The 21,965-nt window shown below is 43.4% G+C and overlaps 35 non-coding genes across 35 annotated transcripts; all 35 read right to left on the minus strand.

The window, feature by feature from the left end:
• Positions 1 to 70: 70 nt before the first annotated feature.
• Positions 71 to 143, minus strand: trnav-uac (transfer RNA valine (anticodon UAC)). The gene has a single exon. It is a non-coding gene; the product is annotated as a tRNA-Val (tRNA).
• Positions 144 to 582: 439 nt separating this feature from the next.
• On the minus strand, positions 583 to 655 carry trnav-uac (transfer RNA valine (anticodon UAC)). Its single transcript has one exon. It is a non-coding gene; the product is annotated as a tRNA-Val (tRNA).
• A 437-nt stretch (positions 656 to 1,092) lies between these two features.
• trnav-cac (transfer RNA valine (anticodon CAC)) lies at positions 1,093 to 1,165 on the minus strand. Its single transcript has one exon. It is a non-coding gene; the product is annotated as a tRNA-Val (tRNA).
• A 439-nt stretch (positions 1,166 to 1,604) lies between these two features.
• Positions 1,605 to 1,677, minus strand: trnav-uac (transfer RNA valine (anticodon UAC)). Its single transcript has one exon. It is a non-coding gene; the product is annotated as a tRNA-Val (tRNA).
• Positions 1,678 to 2,116: 439 nt separating this feature from the next.
• trnav-uac (transfer RNA valine (anticodon UAC)) lies at positions 2,117 to 2,189 on the minus strand. Its single transcript has one exon. It is a non-coding gene; the product is annotated as a tRNA-Val (tRNA).
• A 947-nt stretch (positions 2,190 to 3,136) lies between these two features.
• On the minus strand, positions 3,137 to 3,209 carry trnav-cac (transfer RNA valine (anticodon CAC)). Its single transcript has one exon. It is a non-coding gene; the product is annotated as a tRNA-Val (tRNA).
• A 439-nt stretch (positions 3,210 to 3,648) lies between these two features.
• On the minus strand, positions 3,649 to 3,721 carry trnav-uac (transfer RNA valine (anticodon UAC)). Its single transcript has one exon. It is a non-coding gene; the product is annotated as a tRNA-Val (tRNA).
• Positions 3,722 to 4,158: 437 nt separating this feature from the next.
• trnav-cac (transfer RNA valine (anticodon CAC)) lies at positions 4,159 to 4,231 on the minus strand. Its single transcript has one exon. It is a non-coding gene; the product is annotated as a tRNA-Val (tRNA).
• Positions 4,232 to 4,670: 439 nt separating this feature from the next.
• trnav-uac (transfer RNA valine (anticodon UAC)) lies at positions 4,671 to 4,743 on the minus strand. The gene has a single exon. It is a non-coding gene; the product is annotated as a tRNA-Val (tRNA).
• Positions 4,744 to 5,182: 439 nt separating this feature from the next.
• On the minus strand, positions 5,183 to 5,255 carry trnav-uac (transfer RNA valine (anticodon UAC)). Its single transcript has one exon. It is a non-coding gene; the product is annotated as a tRNA-Val (tRNA).
• A 947-nt stretch (positions 5,256 to 6,202) lies between these two features.
• trnav-cac (transfer RNA valine (anticodon CAC)) lies at positions 6,203 to 6,275 on the minus strand. Its single transcript has one exon. It is a non-coding gene; the product is annotated as a tRNA-Val (tRNA).
• Positions 6,276 to 6,714: 439 nt separating this feature from the next.
• On the minus strand, positions 6,715 to 6,787 carry trnav-uac (transfer RNA valine (anticodon UAC)). Its single transcript has one exon. It is a non-coding gene; the product is annotated as a tRNA-Val (tRNA).
• Positions 6,788 to 7,224: 437 nt separating this feature from the next.
• Positions 7,225 to 7,297, minus strand: trnav-cac (transfer RNA valine (anticodon CAC)). Its single transcript has one exon. It is a non-coding gene; the product is annotated as a tRNA-Val (tRNA).
• Positions 7,298 to 7,736: 439 nt separating this feature from the next.
• Positions 7,737 to 7,809, minus strand: trnav-uac (transfer RNA valine (anticodon UAC)). The gene has a single exon. It is a non-coding gene; the product is annotated as a tRNA-Val (tRNA).
• A 437-nt stretch (positions 7,810 to 8,246) lies between these two features.
• On the minus strand, positions 8,247 to 8,319 carry trnav-cac (transfer RNA valine (anticodon CAC)). Its single transcript has one exon. It is a non-coding gene; the product is annotated as a tRNA-Val (tRNA).
• A 437-nt stretch (positions 8,320 to 8,756) lies between these two features.
• On the minus strand, positions 8,757 to 8,829 carry trnav-cac (transfer RNA valine (anticodon CAC)). The gene has a single exon. It is a non-coding gene; the product is annotated as a tRNA-Val (tRNA).
• A 439-nt stretch (positions 8,830 to 9,268) lies between these two features.
• Positions 9,269 to 9,341, minus strand: trnav-uac (transfer RNA valine (anticodon UAC)). Its single transcript has one exon. It is a non-coding gene; the product is annotated as a tRNA-Val (tRNA).
• Positions 9,342 to 9,780: 439 nt separating this feature from the next.
• trnav-uac (transfer RNA valine (anticodon UAC)) lies at positions 9,781 to 9,853 on the minus strand. The gene has a single exon. It is a non-coding gene; the product is annotated as a tRNA-Val (tRNA).
• Positions 9,854 to 10,800: 947 nt separating this feature from the next.
• Positions 10,801 to 10,873, minus strand: trnav-cac (transfer RNA valine (anticodon CAC)). Its single transcript has one exon. It is a non-coding gene; the product is annotated as a tRNA-Val (tRNA).
• A 439-nt stretch (positions 10,874 to 11,312) lies between these two features.
• Positions 11,313 to 11,385, minus strand: trnav-uac (transfer RNA valine (anticodon UAC)). Its single transcript has one exon. It is a non-coding gene; the product is annotated as a tRNA-Val (tRNA).
• Positions 11,386 to 11,822: 437 nt separating this feature from the next.
• trnav-cac (transfer RNA valine (anticodon CAC)) lies at positions 11,823 to 11,895 on the minus strand. The gene has a single exon. It is a non-coding gene; the product is annotated as a tRNA-Val (tRNA).
• Positions 11,896 to 12,334: 439 nt separating this feature from the next.
• trnav-uac (transfer RNA valine (anticodon UAC)) lies at positions 12,335 to 12,407 on the minus strand. Its single transcript has one exon. It is a non-coding gene; the product is annotated as a tRNA-Val (tRNA).
• A 437-nt stretch (positions 12,408 to 12,844) lies between these two features.
• On the minus strand, positions 12,845 to 12,917 carry trnav-uac (transfer RNA valine (anticodon UAC)). Its single transcript has one exon. It is a non-coding gene; the product is annotated as a tRNA-Val (tRNA).
• A 439-nt stretch (positions 12,918 to 13,356) lies between these two features.
• trnav-uac (transfer RNA valine (anticodon UAC)) lies at positions 13,357 to 13,429 on the minus strand. Its single transcript has one exon. It is a non-coding gene; the product is annotated as a tRNA-Val (tRNA).
• Positions 13,430 to 14,378: 949 nt separating this feature from the next.
• trnav-uac (transfer RNA valine (anticodon UAC)) lies at positions 14,379 to 14,451 on the minus strand. The gene has a single exon. It is a non-coding gene; the product is annotated as a tRNA-Val (tRNA).
• A 437-nt stretch (positions 14,452 to 14,888) lies between these two features.
• On the minus strand, positions 14,889 to 14,961 carry trnav-cac (transfer RNA valine (anticodon CAC)). The gene has a single exon. It is a non-coding gene; the product is annotated as a tRNA-Val (tRNA).
• A 952-nt stretch (positions 14,962 to 15,913) lies between these two features.
• trnav-uac (transfer RNA valine (anticodon UAC)) lies at positions 15,914 to 15,986 on the minus strand. Its single transcript has one exon. It is a non-coding gene; the product is annotated as a tRNA-Val (tRNA).
• Positions 15,987 to 16,933: 947 nt separating this feature from the next.
• trnav-cac (transfer RNA valine (anticodon CAC)) lies at positions 16,934 to 17,006 on the minus strand. Its single transcript has one exon. It is a non-coding gene; the product is annotated as a tRNA-Val (tRNA).
• A 439-nt stretch (positions 17,007 to 17,445) lies between these two features.
• trnag-ucc (transfer RNA glycine (anticodon UCC)) lies at positions 17,446 to 17,518 on the minus strand. The gene has a single exon. It is a non-coding gene; the product is annotated as a tRNA-Gly (tRNA).
• Positions 17,519 to 17,955: 437 nt separating this feature from the next.
• trnav-cac (transfer RNA valine (anticodon CAC)) lies at positions 17,956 to 18,028 on the minus strand. The gene has a single exon. It is a non-coding gene; the product is annotated as a tRNA-Val (tRNA).
• Positions 18,029 to 18,465: 437 nt separating this feature from the next.
• trnav-cac (transfer RNA valine (anticodon CAC)) lies at positions 18,466 to 18,538 on the minus strand. Its single transcript has one exon. It is a non-coding gene; the product is annotated as a tRNA-Val (tRNA).
• A 439-nt stretch (positions 18,539 to 18,977) lies between these two features.
• On the minus strand, positions 18,978 to 19,050 carry trnag-ucc (transfer RNA glycine (anticodon UCC)). The gene has a single exon. It is a non-coding gene; the product is annotated as a tRNA-Gly (tRNA).
• A 437-nt stretch (positions 19,051 to 19,487) lies between these two features.
• trnav-cac (transfer RNA valine (anticodon CAC)) lies at positions 19,488 to 19,560 on the minus strand. Its single transcript has one exon. It is a non-coding gene; the product is annotated as a tRNA-Val (tRNA).
• A 952-nt stretch (positions 19,561 to 20,512) lies between these two features.
• On the minus strand, positions 20,513 to 20,585 carry trnav-uac (transfer RNA valine (anticodon UAC)). The gene has a single exon. It is a non-coding gene; the product is annotated as a tRNA-Val (tRNA).
• Positions 20,586 to 21,534: 949 nt separating this feature from the next.
• On the minus strand, positions 21,535 to 21,607 carry trnav-uac (transfer RNA valine (anticodon UAC)). Its single transcript has one exon. It is a non-coding gene; the product is annotated as a tRNA-Val (tRNA).
• Positions 21,608 to 21,965: the final 358 nt, after the last annotated feature.

A 21,965-nucleotide genomic window follows, 5' to 3' on the forward strand; every position in this document is an offset into this window, starting at 1 on the left:
TCCCTGATAGCCTTTACACTGGCAACAAACCACTAAACAGCAGTGGTGTTTGTCATTCTATCAAGAAGCATGTTTCTGCCTGGTATCGAACCAGGGACCTTTCGCGTGTAAGGCGAACATGATGACCACTACACTACAGAAACCTTGCTTGTCTGAATGGGCACATCTCTCGTGGGCGTTTCCTCATACAATCAGAGCATGGAAGTCATCATGTCAACAATGGCTAAGCAGTAGGTCTACTCTGCTTTAAGACAAAACATTCACATCCAAACACCAAATGTTGACATCATTCGATCCCTTGATAACACAAACGTCTACAAATCAACCTAGTAGCATGAGTTTTCTACGTTGGGAGACAACATGACAAAGCACTAGGTACGTTTCCACTGAGTTTCATTTTGATTGAACTGGCTGCATTAGTACTGCTATCAAGGTACATGGCGATTTAGAACATTCCTGTATCGATCACATGAGACTGACAGCTCACTTTGAGGATCTAAAGGGAAGAGCTCCCTGATTGCCTTTACACTGGCAACAAACCACTAAACAGCAGTGGTGTGTTTGTCATTCTATCAAGAAGCATGTTTCTGCCTGGTATCGAACCAGGGACCTTTCGCGTGTAAGGCGAACGTGATGACCACTACACTACAGAAACCTTGCTTGTCGGAATGGGCACATCTCTCGTGGGCGTTTCCTCATACAATCAGAGCATGGAAGTCATCATGTCAACAATGCCTAAGCAGTAGGTCTACTCTGCTTTAAGACAAAACATTCACATCCAAACACCAAATGTTGACATCATTCGATCCCTTTATAACACAAACGTCTACAAATCAACCGAGTAGCATGAGTTTTCTACGTTGGAAGACAACATGACAAAGCACTAGGTAAGTTTCCACTGAGTTTCATTTTGATTGAACTGGCTGCATTAGTACTGCTATCAAGGTACATGGCGATTTATAACATTCCTGTATCGATCACATGAGACTGACAGCTCACTTTGAGGATCTAAAGGCAAGCGCTCCCCGATAGCCTTTACACTGGCAACAAATCACTAAACAGCAGTGGTGTTTGTCATTCTATCAAGAGACATGTTTCTGCCTGGTATTGAACCAGGGACCTTTCGCATGTGAGGCGAACGTGATGACCACTACACTACAGAAACCTTGCTTGTCTGAATGGGCACATCTCTCGTGGGCGTTTCCTCATTCTATCAGAGCATGGAAGTCATCATGTCAACAATGGCTAAGCAGTAGGTCTACTCTGCTTTAAGACAAAACATTCACATCCAAACACCAAATGTTGACATCAGTCGATACCTTTATAACACAAACGTCTACAAATCAACCGAGTAGCATGAGTTTTCTATGTTGGGAGACAACATGACAAAGCACTAGGTAAGTTTCCACTGAGTTTAACTTTGATTGAACCGGCTGCATTAGTACTGCTATCAAGGTACATGGCGATTTAGAACATTCCTGTATCGATCACATGAGACTGACAGCTCACTTTGAGGATCTAAAGGGAAGAGCTCCCCGATAGCCTTTACACTGGCAACAAACCACTAAACAGCAGTGGTGTGTTTGTCATTCTATCAAGAAGCATGTTTCTGCCTGGTATCGAACCAGGGACCTTTCGCGTGTAAGGCGAACATGATGACCACTACACTACAGAAACCTTGCTTGTCTGAATGGGCACATCTCTCGTGGGCGTTTCCTCATACAATCAGAGCATGGAAGTCATCATGTCAACAATGGCTAAGCAGTAGGTCTACTCTGCTTTAAGACAAAACATTCACATCCAAACACCAAATGTTGACATCATTCGATCCCTTGATAACACAAACGTCTACAAATCAACCGAGTAGCATGAGTTTTCTACGTTGGGAGACAACATGACAAAGCACTAGGTACGTTTCCACTGAGTTTCATTTTGATTGAACTGGCTGCATTAGTACTGCTATCAAGGTACATGGCGATTTAGAACATTCCTGTATCGATCACATGAGACTGACAGCTCACTTTGAGGATCTAAAGGGAAGAGCTCCCTGATTGCCTTTACACTGGCAACAAACCACTAAACAGCAGTGGTGTGTTTGTCATTCTATCAAGAAGCATGTTTCTGCCTGGTATCGAACCAGGGACCTTTCGCATGTAAGGCGAACGTGATGACCACTACACTACAGAAACCTTGCTTGTCTGAATGGGCACATCTCTCGTGGGCGTTTCCTCATACAATCAGAGCATGGAAGTCATCATGTCAACAATGGCTAAGCAGTAGGTCTACTCTGCTTTAAGACAAAACATTCACATCCAAACACCAAATGTTGACATCATTCGATCCCTTTATAACACAAACGTCTACAAATCAACCGAGTAGCATGAGTTTTCTACGTTGGGAGACAACATGACAAAGCACTAGGTAAGTTTCCACTGAGTTTCATTTTGATTGAACTGGCTGCATTAGTACTGCTATCAAGGTACATGGCGATTTAGAACATTCCTGTATCGATCACATGAGACTGACAGCTCACTTTGAGGATCTAAAGGCAAGCGCTCCCCGATAGCCTTTACACTGGCAACAAATCACTAAACAGCAGTGGTGTTTGTCATTCTATCAAGAAGCATGTTTCTGCTTGGTATTGAACCAGGGACCTTTCGCATGTGAGGCGAACGTGATGACCACTACACTACAGAAACCTTGCTTGTCTGAATGGGCACATCTCTCGTGGGCGTTTCCTCATACAATCAGAGCATGGAAGTCATCATGTCAACAATGCCTAAGCAGTAGGTCTACTCTGCTTTAAGACAAAACATTCACATCCAAACACCAAATGTTGACATCATTCGATCCCTTTATAACACAAACGTCTACAAATCAACCGAGTAGCATGAGTTTTCTACGTTGGGAGACAACATGACAAAGCACTAGGTAAGTTTCCACTGAGTTTCATTTTGATTGAACTGGCTGCATTAGTACTGCTATCAAGGTACATGGCGATTTAAAACATTCCTGTATCGATCACATGAGACTGACAGCTCACTTTGAGGATCTAAAGGCAAGCGCTCCCCGATAGCCTTTACTCTGGCAACAAATCACTATACAGCAGTGGTGTTTGTCATTCTATCAAGAAGCATGTTTCTGCCAGGTATCGAACCAGGGACCTTTCGCATGTGAGGCGAACGTGATGACCACTACACTACAGAAACCTTGCTTGTCTGAATGGGCACATCTCTCGTGGGCGTTTCCTCATACAATCAGAGCATGGAAGTCATCATGTCAACAATGCCTAAGCAGTAGGTCTACTCTGCTTTAAGACAAAACATTCACATCCAAACACCAAATGTTGACATCATTCGATCCCTTTATAACACAAACGTCTACAAATCAACCGAGTAGCATGAGTTTTCTACGTTGGGAGACAACATGACAAAGCACTAGGTAAGTTTCCACTGAGTTTCATTTTGATTGAACCGGCTGCATTAGTACTGCTATCAAGGTACATGGCGATTTAGAACATTCCTGTATCGATCACATGAGACTGACAGCTCACTTTGAGGATCTAAAGGGAAGAGCTCCCCGATAGCCTTTACACTGGCAACAAACCACTAAACAGCAGTGCTGTGTTTGTCATTCTATCAAGAAGCATGTTTCTGCCTGGTATCGAACCAGGGACCTTTCGCGTGTAAGGCGAACGTGATGACCACTACACTACAGAAACCTTGCTTGTCAGAATGGGCACATCTCTCGTGGGCGTTTCCTCATACAATCAGAGCATGGAAGTCATCATGTCAACAATGCCTAAGCAGTAGGTCTACTCTGCTTTAAGACAAAACATTCACATCCAAACACCAAATGTTGACATCATTCGATCCCTTTATAACACAAACGTCTACAAATCAACCGAGTAGCATGAGTTTTCTACGTTGGGAGACAACATGACAAAGCACTAGGTAAGTTTCCACTGAGTTTCATTTTGATTGAACTGGCTGCATTAGTACTGCTATCAAGGTACATGGCGATTTATACCATTCCTGTATCGATCACATGAGACTGACAGCTCACTTTGAGGATCTAAAGGCAAGCGCTCCCCGATAGCCTTTACACTGGCAACAAATCACTAAACAGCAGTGGTGTTTGTCATTCTATCAAGAGACATGTTTCTGCCTGGTATTGAACCAGGGACCTTTCGCATGTGAGGCGAACGTGATGACCACTACACTACAGAAACCTTGCTTGTCTGAATGGGCACATCTCTCGTGGGCGTTTCCTCATTCTATCAGAGCATGGAAGTCATCATGTCAACAATGGCTAAGCAGTAGGTCTACTCTGCTTTAAGACAAAACATTCACATCCAAACACCAAATGTTGACATCAGTCGATACCTTTATAACACAAACGTCTACAAATCAACCGAGTAGCATGAGTTTTCTATGTTGGGAGACAACATGACAAAGCACTAGGTAAGTTTCCACTGAGTTTAACTTTGATTGAACCGGCTGCATTAGTACTGCTATCAAGGTACATGGCGATTTAGAACATTCCTGTATCGATCACATGAGACTGACAGCTCACTTTGAGGATCTAAAGGGAAGAGCTCCCCGATAGCCTTTACACTGGCAACAAACCACTAAACAGCAGTGGTGTGTTTGTCATTCTATCAAGAAGCATGTTTCTGCCTGGTATCGAACCAGGGACCTTTCGCGTGTAAGGCGAACATGATGACCACTACACTACAGAAACCTTGCTTGTCTGAATGGGCACATCTCTCGTGGGCGTTTCCTCATACAATCAGAGCATGGAAGTCATCATGTCAACAATGGCTAAGCAGTAGGTCTACTCTGCTTTAAGACAAAACATTCACATCCAAACACCAAATGTTGACATCATTCGATCCCTTGATAACACAAACGTCTACAAATCAACCGAGTAGCATGAGTTTTCTACGTTGGGAGACAACATGACAAAGCACTAGGTACGTTTCCACTGAGTTTCATTTTGATTGAACTGGCTGCATTAGTACTGCTATCAAGGTACATGGCGATTTAGAACATTCCTGTATCGATCACATGAGACTGACAGCTCACTTTGAGGATCTAAAGGGAAGAGCTCCCTGATTGCCTTTACACTGGCAACAAACCACTAAACAGCAGTGGTGTGTTTGTCATTCTATCAAGAAGCATGTTTCTGCCTGGTATCGAACCAGGGACCTTTCGCATGTAAGGCGAACGTGATGACCACTACACTACAGAAACCTTGCTTGTCTGAATGGGCACATCTCTCGTGGGCGTTTCCTCATACAATCAGAGCATGGAAGTCATCATGTCAACAATGGCTAAGCAGTAGGTCTACTCTGCTTTAAGACAAAACATTCACATCCAAACACCAAATGTTGACATCATTCGATCCCTTTATAACACAAACGTCTACAAATCAACCGAGTAGCATGAGTTTTCTACGTTGGGAGACAACATGACAAAGCACTAGGTAAGTTTCCACTGAGTTTCATTTTGATTGAACTGGCTGCATTAGTACTGCTATCAAGGTACATGGCGATTTAGAACATTCCTGTATCGATCACATGAGACTGACAGCTCACTTTGAGGATCTAAAGGCAAGCGCTCCCCGATAGCCTTTACACTGGCAACAAATCACTAAACAGCAGTGGTGTTTGTCATTCTATCAAGAAGCATGTTTCTGCTTGGTATTGAACCAGGGACCTTTCGCATGTGAGGCGAACGTGATGACCACTACACTACAGAAACCTTGCTTGTCTGAATGGGCACATCTCTCGTGGGCGTTTCCTCATACAATCAGAGCATGGAAGTCATCATGTCAACAATGCCTAAGCAGTAGGTCTACTCTGCTTTAAGACAAAACATTCACATCCAAACACCAAATGTTGACATCATTCGATCCCTTTATAACACAAACGTCTACAAATCAACCGAGTAGCATGAGTTTTCTACGTTGGGAGACAACATGACAAAGCACTAGGTAAGTTTCCACTGAGTTTCATTTTGATTGAACTGGCTGCATTAGTACTGCTATCAAGGTACATGGCGATTTAGAACATTCCTGTATCGATCACATGAGACTGACAGCTCACTTTGAGGATCTAAAGGCAAGCGCTCCCCGATAGCCTTTACTCTGGCAACAAATCACTATACAGCAGTGGTGTTTGTCATTCTATCAAGAAGCATGTTTCTGCCAGGTATCGAACCAGGGACCTTTCGCATGTGAGGCGAACGTGATGACCACTACACTACAGAAACCTTGCTTGTCTGAATGGGCACATCTCTCGTGGGCGTTTCCTCATACAATCAGAGCATGGAAGTCATCATGTCAACAATGCCTAAGCAGTAGGTCTACTCTGCTTTAAGACAAAACATTCACATCCAAACACCAAATGTTGACATCATTCGATCCCTTTATAACACAAACGTCTACAAATCAACCGAGTAGCATGAGTTTTCTACGTTGGGAGACAACATGACAAAGCACTAGGTAAGTTTCCACTGAGTTTCATTTTGATTGAACCGGCTGCATTAGTACTGCTATCAAGGTACATGGCGATTTAGAACATTCCTGTATCGATCACATGAGACTGACAGCTCACTTTGAGGATCTAAAGGGAAGAGCTCCCCGATAGCCTTTACACTGGCAACAAACCACTAAACAGCAGTGCTGTGTTTGTCATTCTATCAAGAAGCATGTTTCTGCCTGGTATCGAACCAGGGACCTTTCGCGTGTAAGGCGAACGTGATGACCACTACACTACAGAAACCTTGCTTGTCAGAATGGGCACATCTCTCGTGGGCGTTTCCTCATACAATCAGAGCATGGAAGTCATCATGTCAACAATGCCTAAGCAGTAGGTCTACTCTGCTTTAAGACAAAACATTCACATCCAAACACCAAATGTTGACATCATTCGATCCCTTTATAACACAAACGTCTACAAATCAACCGAGTAGCATGAGTTTTCTACGTTGGGAGACAACATGACAAAGCACTAGGTAAGTTTCCACTGAGTTTCATTTTGATTGAACTGGCTGCATTAGTACTGCTATCAAGGTACATGGCGATTTATACCATTCCTGTATCGATCACATGAGACTGACAGCTCACTTTGAGGATCTAAAGGCAAGCGCTCCCCGATAGCCTTTACACTGGCAACAAATCACTAAACAGCAGTGGTGTTTGTCATTCTATCAAGAGACATGTTTCTGCCTGGTATTGAACCAGGGACCTTTCGCATGTGAGGCGAACGTGATGACCACTACACTACAGAAACCTTGCTTGTCTGAATGGGCACATCTCTCGTGGGCGTTTCCTCATTCTATCAGAGCATGGAAGTCATCATGTCAACAATGGCTAAGCAGTAGGTCTACTCTGCTTTAAGACAAAACATTCACATCCAAACACCAAATGTTGACATCAGTCGATACCTTTATAACACAAACGTCTACAAATCAACCGAGTAGCATGAGTTTTCTATGTTGGGAGACAACATGACAAAGCACTAGGTAAGTTTCCACTGAGTTTAATTTTGATTGAACCGGCTGCATTAGTACTGCTATCAAGGTACATGGCGATTTAGAACATTCCTGTATCGATCACATGAGATTGACAGCTCACTTTGAGGATCTAAAGGGAAGAGCTCCCTGATTGCCTTTACACTGGCAACAAACCACTAAACAGCAGTGGTGTGTTTGTCATTCTATCAAGAAGCATGTTTCTGCCTGGTATCGAACCAGGGACCTTTCGCGTGTAAGGCGAACGTGATGACCACTACACTACAGAAACCTTGCTTGTCGGAATGGGCACATCTCTCGTGGGCGTTTCCTCATACAATCAGAGCATGGAAGTCATCATGTCAACAATGCCTAAGCAGTAGGTCTACTCTGCTTTAAGACAAAACATTCACATCCAAACACCAAATGTTGACATCATTCGATCCCTTTATAACACAAACGTCTACAAATCAACCGAGTAGCATGAGTTTTCTACGTTGGGAGACAACATGACAAAGCACTAGGTAAGTTTCCACTGAGTTTCATTTTGATTGAACTGGCTGCATTAGTACTGCTATCAAGGTACATGGCGATTTATAACATTCCTGTATCGATCACATGAGACTGACAGCTCACTTTGAGGATCTAAAGGCAAGCGCTCCCCGATAGCCTTTACACTGGCAACAAATCACTAAACAGCAGTGGTGTTTGTCATTCTATCAAGAGACATGTTTCTGCCTGGTATTGAACCAGGGACCTTTCGCATGTGAGGCGAACGTGATGACCACTACACTACAGAAACCTTGCTTGTCTGAATGGGCACATCTCTCGTGGGCGTTTCCTCATTCTATCAGAGCATGGAAGTCATCATGTCAACAATGGCTAAGCAGTAGGTCTACTCTGCTTTAAGACAAAACATTCACATCCAAACACCAAATGTTGACATCATTCGATCCCTTTATAACACAAACGTCTACAAATCAACCGAGTAGCATGAGTTTTCTACGTTGGGAGACAACATGACAAAGCACTAGGTAAGTTTCCACTGAGTTTCATTTTGATTGAACTGGCTGCATTAGTACTGCTATCAAGGTACATGGCGATTTATAACATTCCTGTATCGATCACATGAGACTGACAGCTCACTTTGAGGATCTAAAGGCAAGCGCTCCCCGATAGCCTTTACACTGGCAACAAATCACTAAACAGCAGTGGTGTTTGTCATTCTATCAAGAGACATGTTTCTGCCTGGTATTGAACCAGGGACCTTTCGCATGTGAGGCGAACGTGATGACCACTACACTACAGAAACCTTGCTTGTCTGAATGGGCACATCTCTCGTGGGCGTTTCCTCATTCTATCAGAGCATGGAAGTCATCATGTCAACAATGGCTAAGCAGTAGGTCTACTCTGCTTTAAGACAAAACATTCACATCCAAACACCAAATGTTGACATCAGTCGATACCTTTATAACACAAACGTCTACAAATCAACCGAGTAGCATGAGTTTTCTATGTTGGGAGACAACATGACAAAGCACTAGGTAAGTTTCCACTGAGTTTAACTTTGATTGAACCGGCTGCATTAGTACTGCTATCAAGGTACATGGCGATTTAGAACATTCCTGTATCGATCACATGAGACTGACAGCTCACTTTGAGGATCTAAAGGGAAGAGCTCCCCGATAGCCTTTACACTGGCAACAAACCACTAAACAGCAGTGGTGTGTTTGTCATTCTATCAAGAAGCATGTTTCTGCCTGGTATCGAACCAGGGACCTTTCGCGTGTAAGGCGAACATGATGACCACTACACTACAGAAACCTTGCTTGTCTGAATGGGCACATCTCTCGTGGGCGTTTCCTCATACAATCAGAGCATGGAAGTCATCATGTCAACAATGGCTAAGCAGTAGGTCTACTCTGCTTTAAGACAAAACATTCACATCCAAACACCAAATGTTGACATCATTCGATCCCTTGATAACACAAACGTCTACAAATCAACCGAGTAGCATGAGTTTTCTACGTTGGGAGACAACATGACAAAGCACTAGGTACGTTTCCACTGAGTTTCATTTTGATTGAACTGGCTGCATTAGTACTGCTATCAAGGTACATGGCGATTTAGAACATTCCTGTATCGATCACATGAGACTGACAGCTCACTTTGAGGATCTAAAGGGAAGAGCTCCCTGATTGCCTTTACACTGGCAACAAACCACTAAACAGCAGTGGTGTGTTTGTCATTCTATCAAGAAGCATGTTTCTGCCTGGTATCGAACCAGGGACCTTTCGCATGTAAGGCGAACGTGATGACCACTACACTACAGAAACCTTGCTTGTCTGAATGGGCACATCTCTCGTGGGCGTTTCCTCATACAATCAGAGCATGGAAGTCATCATGTCAACAATGGCTAAGCAGTAGGTCTACTCTGCTTTAAGACAAAACATTCACATCCAAACACCAAATGTTGACATCATTCGATCCCTTTATAACACAAACGTCTACAAATCAACCGAGTAGCATGAGTTTTCTACGTTGGGAGACAACATGACAAAGCACTAGGTAAGTTTCCACTGAGTTTCATTTTGATTGAACTGGCTGCATTAGTACTGCTATCAAGGTACATGGCGATTTAGAACATTCCTGTATCGATCACATGAGACTGACAGCTCACTTTGAGGATCTAAAGGCAAGCGCTCCCCGATAGCCTTTACACTGGCAACAAATCACTAAACAGCAGTGGTGTTTGTCATTCTATCAAGAAGCATGTTTCTGCTTGGTATTGAACCAGGGACCTTTCGCATGTGAGGCGAACGTGATGACCACTACACTACAGAAACCTTGCTTGTCTGAATGGGCACATCTCTCGTGGGCGTTTCCTCATACAATCAGAGCATGGAAGTCATCATGTCAACAATGCCTAAGCAGTAGGTCTACTCTGCTTTAAGACAAAACATTCACATCCAAACACCAAATGTTGACATCATTCGATCCCTTTATAACACAAACGTCTACAAATCAACCGAGTAGCATGAGTTTTCTACGTTGGGAGACAACATGACAAAGCACTAGGTAAGTTTCCACTGAGTTTCATTTTGATTGAACTGGCTGCATTAGTACTGCTATCAAGGTACATGGCGATTTAGAACATTCCTGTATCGATCACATGAGACTGACAGCTCACTTTGAGGATCTAAAGGCAAGCGCTCCCCGATAGCCTTTACTCTGGCAACAAATCACTATACAGCAGTGGTGTTTGTCATTCTATCAAGAAGCATGTTTCTGCCAGGTATCGAACCAGGGACCTTTCGCATGTGAGGCGAACGTGATGACCACTACACTACAGAAACCTTGCTTGTCTGAATGGGCACATCTCTCGTGGGCGTTTCCTCATACAATCAGAGCATGGAAGTCATCATGTCAACAATGCCTAAGCAGTAGGTCTACTCTGCTTTAAGACAAAACATTCACATCCAAACACCAAATGTTGACATCATTCGATCCCTTTATAACACAAACGTCTACAAATCAACCGAGTAGCATGAGTTTTCTACGTTGGGAGACAACATGACAAAGCACTAGGTAAGTTTCCACTGAGTTTCATTTTGATTGAACCGGCTGCATTAGTACTGCTATCAAGGTACATGGCGATTTAGAACATTCCTGTATCGATCACATGAGACTGACAGCTCACTTTGAGGATCTAAAGGGAAGAGCTCCCCGATAGCCTTTACACTGGCAACAAACCACTAAACAGCAGTGCTGTGTTTGTCATTCTATCAAGAAGCATGTTTCTGCCTGGTATCGAACCAGGGACCTTTCGCGTGTAAGGCGAACGTGATGACCACTACACTACAGAAACCTTGCTTGTCAGAATGGGCACATCTCTCGTGGGCGTTTCCTCATACAATCAGAGCATGGAAGTCATCATGTCAACAATGCCTAAGCAGTAGGTCTACTCTGCTTTAAGACAAAACATTCACATCCAAACACCAAATGTTGACATCATTCGATCCCTTTATAACACAAACGTCTACAAATCAACCGAGTAGCATGAGTTTTCTACGTTGGGAGACAACATGACAAAGCACTAGGTAAGTTTCCACTGAGTTTCATTTTGATTGAACTGGCTGCATTAGTACTGCTATCAAGGTACATGGCGATTTATACCATTCCTGTATCGATCACATGAGACTGACAGCTCACTTTGAGGATCTAAAGGCAAGCGCTCCCCGATAGCCTTTACACTGGCAACAAATCACTAAACAGCAGTGGTGTTTGTCATTCTATCAAGAGACATGTTTCTGCCTGGTATTGAACCAGGGACCTTTCGCATGTGAGGCGAACGTGATGACCACTACACTACAGAAACCTTGCTTGTCTGAATGGGCACATCTCTCGTGGGCGTTTCCTCATTCTATCAGAGCATGGAAGTCATCATGTCAACAATGGCTAAGCAGTAGGTCTACTCTGCTTTAAGACAAAACATTCACATCCAAACACCAAATGTTGACATCAGTCGATACCTTTATAACACAAACGTCTACAAATCAACCGAGTAGCATGAGTTTTCTATGTTGGGAGACAACATGACAAAGCACTAGGTAAGTTTCCACTGAGTTTAATTTTGATTGAACCGGCTGCATTAGTACTGCTATCAAGGTACATGGCGATTTAGAACATTCCTGTATCGATCACATGAGATTGACAGCTCACTTTGAGGATCTAAAGGGAAGAGCTCCCTGATTGCCTTTACACTGGCAACAAACCACTAAACAGCAGTGGTGTGTTTGTCATTCTATCAAGAAGCATGTTTCTGCCTGGTATCGAACCAGGGACCTTTCGCGTGTAAGGCGAACGTGATGACCACTACACTACAGAAACCTTGCTTGTCGGAATGGGCACATCTCTCGTGGGCGTTTCCTCATACAATCAGAGCATGGAAGTCATCATGTCAACAATGCCTAAGCAGTAGGTCTACTCTGCTTTAAGACAAAACATTCACATCCAAACACCAAATGTTGACATCATTCGATCCCTTTATAACACAAACGTCTACAAATCAACCGAGTAGCATGAGTTTTCTACGTTGGGAGACAACATGACAAAGCACTAGGTAAGTTTCCACTGAGTTTCATTTTGATTGAACTGGCTGCATTAGTACTGCTATCAAGGTACATGGCGATTTAGAACATTCCTGTATCGATCACATGAGACTGACAGCTCACTTTGAGGATCTAAAGGCAAGCGCTCCCCGATAGCCTTTACACTGGCAACAAATCACTAAACAGCAGTGGTGTTTGTCATTCTATCAAGAGACATGTTTCTGCCTGGTATCGAACCAGGGACCTTTCGCGTGTAAGGCGAACATGATGACCACTACACTACAGAAACCTTGCTTGTCTGAATGGGCACATCTCTCGTGGGCGTTTCCTCATACAATCAGAGCATGGAAGTCATCATGTCAACAATGGCTAAGCAGTAGGTCTACTCTGCTTTAAGACAAAACATTCACATCCAAACACCAAATGTTGACATCATTCGATCCCTTGATAACACAAACGTCTACAAATCAACCGAGTAGCATGAGTTTTCTACGTTGGGAGACAACATGACAAAGCACTAGGTACGTTTCCACTGAGTTTCATTTTGATTGAACTGGCTGCATTAGTACTGCTATCAAGGTACATGGCGATTTAGAACATTCCTGTATCGATCACATGAGACTGACAGCTCACTTTGAGGATCTAAAGGGAAGAGCTCCCTGATTGCCTTTACACTGGCAACAAACCACTAAACAGCAGTGGTGTGTTTGTCATTCTATCAAGAAGCATGTTTCTGCCTGGTATCGAACCAGGGACCTTTCGCATGTAAGGCGAACGTGATGACCACTACACTACAGAAACCTTGCTTGTCTGAATGGGCACATCTCTCGTGGGCGTTTCCTCATACAATCAGAGCATGGAAGTCATCATGTCAACAATGGCTAAGCAGTAGGTCTACTCTGCTTTAAGACAAAACATTCACATCCAAACACCAAATGTTGACATCATTCGATCCCTTTATAACACAAACGTCTACAAATCAACCGAGTAGCATGAGTTTTCTACGTTGGGAGACAACATGACAAAGCACTAGGTAAGTTTCCACTGAGTTTCATTTTGATTGAACTGGCTGCATTAGTACTGCTATCAAGGTACATGGCGATTTAGAACATTCCTGTATCGATCACATGAGACTGACAGCTCACTTTGAGGATCTAAAGGCAAGCGCTCCCCGATAGCCTTTACACTGGCAACAAATCACTAAACAGCAGTGGTGTTTGTCATTCTATCAAGAAGCATGTTTCTGCTTGGTATTGAACCAGGGACCTTTCGCATGTGAGGCGAACGTGATGACCACTACACTACAGAAACCTTGCTTGTCTGAATGGGCACATCTCTCGTGGGCGTTTCCTCATACAATCAGAGCATGGAAGTCATCATGTCAACAATGCCTAAGCAGTAGGTCTACTCTGCTTTAAGACAAAACATTCACATCCAAACACCAAATGTTGACATCATTCGATCCCTTTATAACACAAACGTCTACAAATCAACCGAGTAGCATGAGTTTTCTACGTTGGGAGACAACATGACAAAGCACTAGGTAAGTTTCCACTGAGTTTCATTTTGATTGAACCGGCTGCATTAGTACTGCTATCAAGGTACATGGCGATTTAGAACATTCCTGTATCGATCACATGAGACTGACAGCTCACTTTGAGGATCTAAAGGGAAGAGCTCCCCGATAGCCTTTACACTGGCAACAAACCACTAAACAGCAGTGCTGTGTTTGTCATTCTATCAAGAAGCATGTTTCTGCCTGGTATCGAACCAGGGACTTTTCGCATGTAAGGCGAACGTGATGACCAATACACTACAGAAACCTTGCTTGTCTGAATGGGCACATCTCTCGTGGGCGTTTCCTCATACAATCAGAGCATGGAAGTCATCATGTCAACAATGGCTAAGCAGTAGGTCTACTCTGCTTTAAGACAAAACATTCACATCCAAACACCAAATGTTGACATCATTCGATCCCTTTATAACACAAACGTCTACAAATCAACCGAGTAGCATGAGTTTTCTACGTTGGGAGACAACATGACAAAGCACTAGGTACGTTTCCACTGAGTTTCATTTTGATTGAACTGGCTGCATTAGTACTGCTATCAAGGTACATGGCGATTTAGAACATTCCTGTATCGATCACATGAGACTGACAGCTCACTTTGAGGATCTAAAGGGAAGAGCTCCCTGATAGCCTTTACACTGGCAACAAACCACTAAACAGCAGTGGTGTTTGTCATTCTATCAAGAAGCATGTTTCTGCCAGGTATCGAACCAGGGACCTTTCGCATGTGAGGCGAACGTGATGACCACTACACTACAGAAACCTTGCTTGTCTGAATGGGCACATCTCTCGTGGGCGTTTCCTCATACAATCAGAGCATGGAAGTCATCATGTCAACAATGCCTAAGCAGTAGGTCTACTCTGCTTTAAGACAAAACATTCACATCCAAACACCAAATGTTGACATCATTCGATCCCTTTATAACACAAACGTCTACAAATCAACCGAGTAGCATGAGTTTTCTACATTGGGAGACAACATGACAAAGCACTAGGTAAGTTTCCACTGAGTTTCATTTTGATTGAACTGGCTGCATTAGTACTGCTATCAAGGTACATGGCGATTTAGAACATTCCTGTATCGATCACATGAGACTGACAGCTCACTTTGAGGATCTAAAGGCAAGCGCTCCCCGATAGCCTTTACACTGGCAACAAATCACTATACAGCAGTGGTGTTTGTCATTCTATCAAGAAGCATGTTTCTGCCTGGTATCGAACCAGGGACCTTTCACATGTGAGGCGGCGAACGTGATGACCACTACACTACAGAAACCTTGCTTGTCTGAAAGGGCACATCTCTCGTGGTCGTTTCCTCATACAATCAGAGCATGGAAGTCATCATGTCAACAATGCCTAAGCAGTAGGTCTACTCTGCTTTAAGACAAAACATTCACATCCAAACACCAAATGTTGACATCATTCGATCCCTTTATAACACAAACGTCTACAAATCAACCGAGTAGCATGAGTTTTCTACGTTGGGAGACAACATGACAAAGCACTAGGTAAGTTTCCACTGAGTTTCATTTTGATTGAACCGGCTGCATTAGTACTGCTATCAAGGTACATGGCGATTTAGAACATTCCTGTATCGATCACATGAGACTGACAGCTCACTTTGAGGATCTAAAGGGAAGAGCTCCCCGATAGCCTTTACACTGGCAACAAACCACTAAACAGCAGTGCTGTGTTTGTCATTCTATCAAGAAGCATGTTTCTGCCTGGTATCGAACCAGGGACCTTTCGCATGTAAGGCGAACGTGATGACCAATACACTACAGAAACCTTGCTTGTCTGAATGGGCACATCTCTCGTGGGCGTTTCCTCATACAATCAGAGCATGGAAGTCATCATGTCAACAATGGCTAAGCAGTAGGTCTACTCTGCTTTAAGACAAAACATTCACATCCAAACACCAAATGTTGACATCATTCGATCCCTTTATAACACAAACGTCTACAAATCAACCGAGTAGCATGAGTTTTCTACGTTGGGAGACAACATGACAAAGCACTAGGTACGTTTCCACTGAGTTTCATTTTGATTGAACTGGCTGCATTAGTACTGCTATCAAGGTACATGGCGATTTAGAACATTCCTGTATCGATCACATGAGACTGACAGCTCACTTTGAGGATCTAAAGGCAAGCGCTCCCCGATAGCCTTTACTCTGGTAACAAATCACTATACAGCAGTGGTGTTTGTCATTCTATCAAGAAGCATGTTTCTGCCAGGTATCGAACCAGAGACCTTTCGCATGTGAGGCGAACGTGATGACCACTACACTACAGAAACCTTGCTTGTCTGAATGGGCACATCTCTCGTGGGCGTTTCCTCATACAATCAGAGCATGGAAGTCATCATGTCAACAATGGCTAAGCAGTAGGTCTACTCTGCTTTAAGACAAAACATTCACATCCAAACACCAAATGTTGACATCATTCGATCCCTTTATAACACAAACGTCTACAAATCAACCGAGTAGCATGAGTTTTCTACGTTGGGAGACAACATGACAAAGCACTAGGTACGTTTCCACTGAGTTTCATTTTGATTGAACTGGCTGCATTAGTACTGCTATCAAGGTACATGGCGATTTAGAACATTCCTGTATCGATCACATGAGACTGACAGCTCACTTTGAGGATCTAAAGGGAAGAGCTCCCTGACAGCCTTTACACTGGCAACAAACCACTAAACAGCAGTGTTGTTTGTCATTCTATCAAGAAGCATGTTTCTGCCTGGTATCGAACCAGGGACCTTTCGCATGTGAGGCGAACGTGATGACCACTACACTACAGAAACCTTGCTTGTCGGAATGGGCACATCTCTCGTGGGCGTTTCCTCATACAATCAGAGCATGGAAGTCATCATGTCAACAATGCCTAAGCAGTAGGTCTACTCTGCTTTAAGACAAAACATTCACATCCAAACACCAAATGTTGACATCATTCGATTCCTTTATAACACAAACGTCTACAAATCAACCGAGTAGCATGAGTTTTCTACGTTGGGACACAACATGACAAAGCACTAGGTAAGTTTCCACTGAGTTTCATTTTGATTGAACCGGCTGCATTAGTACTGCTATCAAGGTACATGGCGATTTAGAACATTCCTGTATCGATCACTTGAGACTGACAGCTCACTTTGAGGATCTAAAGGGAAGAGCTCCCCGATAGCCTTTACACTGGCAACAAACCACTAAACAGCAGTGCTGTGTTTGTCATTCTATCAAGAAGCATGTTTCTGCCTGGTATCGAACCAGGGACCTTTCGCATGGAAGGCGAACGTGATGACCAATACACTACAGAAACCTTGCTTGTCTGAATGGGCACATCTCTCGTGGGCGTTTCCTCATACAATCAGAGCATGGAAGTCATCATGTCAACAATGCCTAAGCAGTAGGTCTACTCTGCTTTAAGACAAAACATTCACATCCAAACACCAAATGTTGACATCATTCGATCCCTTTATAACACAAACGTCTACAAATCAACCGAGTAGCATGAGTTTTCTACGTTGGGAGACAACATGACAAAGCACTAGGTACGTTTCCACTGAGTTTCATTTTGATTGAACTGGCTGCATTAGTACTGCTATCAAGGTACATGGCGATTTAGAACATTCCTGTATCGATCACATGAGACTGACAGCTCACTTTGAGGATCTAAAGGCAAGCGCTCCCCGATAGCCTTTACTCTGGTAACAAATCACTATACAGCAGTGGTGTTTGTCATTCTATCAAGAAGCATGTTTCTGCCAGGTATCGAACCAGGGACCTTTCGCATGTGAGGCGAACGTGATGACCACTACACTACAGAAACCTTGCTTGTCTGAATGGGCACATCTCTCGTGGGCGTTTCCTCATACAATCAGAGCATGGAAGTCATCATGTCAACAATGGCTAAGCAGTAGGTCTACTCTGCTTTAAGACAAAACATTCACATCCAAACACCAAATGTTGACATCATTCGATCCCTTTATAACACAAACGTCTACAAATCAACCGAGTAGCATGAGTTTTCTACGTTGGGAGACAACATGACAAAGCACTAGGTACGTTTCCACTGAGTTTCATTTTGATTGAACTGGCTGCATTAGTACTGCTATCAAGGTACATGGCGATTTAGAACATTCCTGTATCGATCACATGAGACTGACAGCTCACTTTGAGGATCTAAAGGGAAGAGCTCCCTGACAGCCTTTACACTGGCAACAAACCACTAAACAGCAGTGTTGTTTGTCATTCTATCAAGAAGCATGTTTCTGCCTGGTATCGAACCAGGGACCTTTCGCATGTGAGGCGAACGTGATGACCACTACACTACAGAAACCTTGCTTGTCGGAATGGGCACATCTCTCGTGGGCGTTTCCTCATACAATCAGAGCATGGAAGTCATCATGTCAACAATGCCTAAGCAGTAGGTCTACTCTGCTTTAAGACAAAACATTCACATCCAAACACCAAATGTTGACATCATTCGATTCCTTTATAACACAAACGTCTACAAATCAACCGAGTAGCATGAGTTTTCTACGTTGGGAGACAACATGACAAAGCACTAGGTAAGTTTCCACTGAGTTTCATTTTGATTGAACCGGCTGCATTAGTACTGCTATCAAGGTACATGGCGATTTAGAACATTCCTGTATCGATCACTTGAGACTGACAGCTCACTTTGAGGATCTAAAGGGAAGAGCTCCCCGATAGCCTTTACACTGGCAACAAACCACTAAACAGCAGTGCTGTGTTTGTCATTCTATCAAGAAGCATGTTTCTGCCTGGTATCGAACCAGGGACCTTTCGCATGGAAGGCGAACGTGATGACCAATACACTACAGAAACCTTGCTTGTCTGAATGGGCACATCTCTCGTGGGCGTTTCCTCATACAATCAGAGCATGGAAGTCATCATGTCAACAATGCCTAAGCAGTAGGTCTACTCTGCTTTAAGACAAAACATTCACATCCAAACACCAAATGTTGACATCATTCGATCCCTTTATAACACAAACGTCTACAAATCAACCGAGTAGCATGAGTTTTCTACGTTGGGAGACAACATGACAAAGCACTAGGTACGTTTCCACTGAGTTTCATTTTGATTGAACTGGCTGCATTAGTACTGCTATCAAGGTACATGGCGATTTAGAACATTCCTGTATCGATCACATGAGACTGACAGCTCACTTTGAGGATCTAAAGGGAAGAGCTCCCTGATAGCCTTTACACTGGCAACAAACCACTAAACAGCAGTGGTGTTTGTCATTCTATCAAGAAGCATGTTTCTGCCTGGTATCGAACCAGGGACCTTTCGCATGTGAGGCGAACGTGATGACCACTACACTACAGAAACCTTGCTTGTCGGAATGGGCACATCTCTCGTGGGCGTTTCCTCATACAATCAGAGCATGGAAGTCATCATGTCAACAATGCCTAAGCAGTAGGTCTACTCTGCTTTAAGACAAAACATTCACATCCAAACACCAAATGTTGACATCATTCCATCCCTTTATAACACAAACGTCTACAAATCAACCGAGTAGCATGAGTTTTCTACGTTGGGAGACAACATGACAAAGCACTAGGTAAGTTTCCACTGAGTTTCATTTTGATTGAACTGGCTGCATTAGTACTGCTATCAAGGTACATGGCGATTTAGAACATTCCTGTATCGATCACATGAGACTGACAGCTCACTTTGAGGATCTAAAGGCAAGCGCTCCCCGATAGCCTTTACACTGGCAACAAACCACTAAACAGCAGTGGTGTTTGTCATTCTATCAAGAAGCATGTGTCTGCCTGGTATCGAACCAGGGACCTTTCACATGTGAGGCGGCGAACGTGATGAGCACTACACTACAGAAACCTTGCTTGTCTGAATGGGCACATCTCTCGTGGGCGTTTCCTCATACAATCAGAGCATGGAAGTCATCATGTCAACAATGCCTAAGCAGTAGGTCTACTCTGCTTTAAGACAAAACATTCACATCCAAACACCAAATGTTGACATCATTCGATCCCTTTATAACACAAACGTCTACAAATCAACCGAGTAGCATGAGTTTTCTACGTTGGGAGACAACATGACAAAGCACTAGGTAAGTTTCCACTGAGTTTCATTTTGATTGAACCGGCTGCATTAGTACTGCTATCAAGGTACATGGCGATTTAGAACATTCCTGTATCGATCACATGAGACTGACAGCTCACTTTGAGGATCTAAAGGGAAGAGCTCCCCGATAGCCTTTACACTGGCAACAAACCACTAAACAGCAGTGCTGTGTTTGTCATTCTATCAAGAAGCATGTTTCTGCCTGGTATCGAACCAGGGACCTTTCGCATGTAAGGCGAACGTGATGACCAATACACTACAGAAACCTTGCTTGTCTGAATGGGCACATCTCTCGTGGGCGTTTCCTCATACAATCAGAGCATGGAAGTCATCATGTCAACAATGGCTAAGCAGTAGGTCTACTCTGCTTTAAGACAAAACATTCACATCCAAACACCAAATGTTGACATCATTCGATCCCTTTATAACACAAACGTCTACAAATCAACCGAGTAGCATGAGTTTTCTACGTTGGGAGACAACATGACAAAGCACTAGGTACGTTTCCACTGAGTTTCATTTTGATTGAACTGGCTGCATTAGTACTGCTATCAAGGTACATGGCGATTTAGAACATTCCTGTATCGATCACATGAGACTGACAGCTCACTTTGAGGATCTAAAGGCAAGCGCTCCCCGATAGCCTTTACACTGGCAACAAATCACTAAACAGCAGTGGTGTTTGTCATTCTATCAAGAAACATGTTTCTGCCTGGTATCGAATCAGGGACCTTTCGCATGTGAGGCGAACATGATGACCACTACACTACAGAAACCTTGCTTGTCTGAATGGGCACATCTCTCGTGGGTGTTTCCTCATACAATCAGAGCATGGAAATCATCATGTCAACAATGGCTAAGCAGTAGGTCTACTCTGCTTTAAGACAAAACATTCACATCCAAACACCAAATGTTGACATCAGTCGATACCTTTATAACACAAACGTCTACAAATCAACCGAGTAGCATGAGTTTTCTACGTTGGGAGACAACATGACAAAGCACTAGGTAAGTTTCCACTGAGTTTCATTTTGATTGAACTGGCTGCATTAGTACTGCTATCAAGGTACATGGCGATTTAGAACATTCCTGTATCGATCACATGAGACTGACAGCTCACTTTGAGGATCTAAAGGGAAGAGCTCCCCGATAGCCTTTACACTGGCAACAAACCACTAAACAGCAGTGGTGTGTTTGTCATTCTATCAAGAAGCATGTTTCTGCCTGGTATCGAACCAGGGACCTTTCGCATGTAAGGCGAACGTGATGACCACTACACTACAGAAACCTTGCTTGTCTGAATGGGCACATCTCTCGTGGGCGTTTCCTCATACAATCAGAGCATGGAAGTCATCATGTCAACAATGGCTAAGCAGTAGGTCTACTCTGCTTTAAGACAAAACATTCACATCCAAACACCAAATGTTGACATCATTCGATCCCTTTATAACACAAACGTCTACAAATCAACCGAGTAGCATGAGTTTTCTATGTTGGGTGACAACATGACAAAGCACTAGGTAAGTTTCCACTAAGTTTCATTTTGATTGAACTGGCTGCATTAGTACTGCTATCAAGGTACATGGCGATTTAGAACCTTCCTGTATCGATCACATGAGACTGACAGGTCACTTTGAGGATCTAAA

Source organism: Brachyhypopomus gauderio, unplaced genomic scaffold (assembly GCF_052324685.1).
Source record: "Brachyhypopomus gauderio isolate BG-103 unplaced genomic scaffold, BGAUD_0.2 sc119, whole genome shotgun sequence".
Lineage (NCBI taxonomy): Eukaryota > Metazoa > Chordata > Actinopteri > Gymnotiformes > Hypopomidae > Brachyhypopomus > Brachyhypopomus gauderio.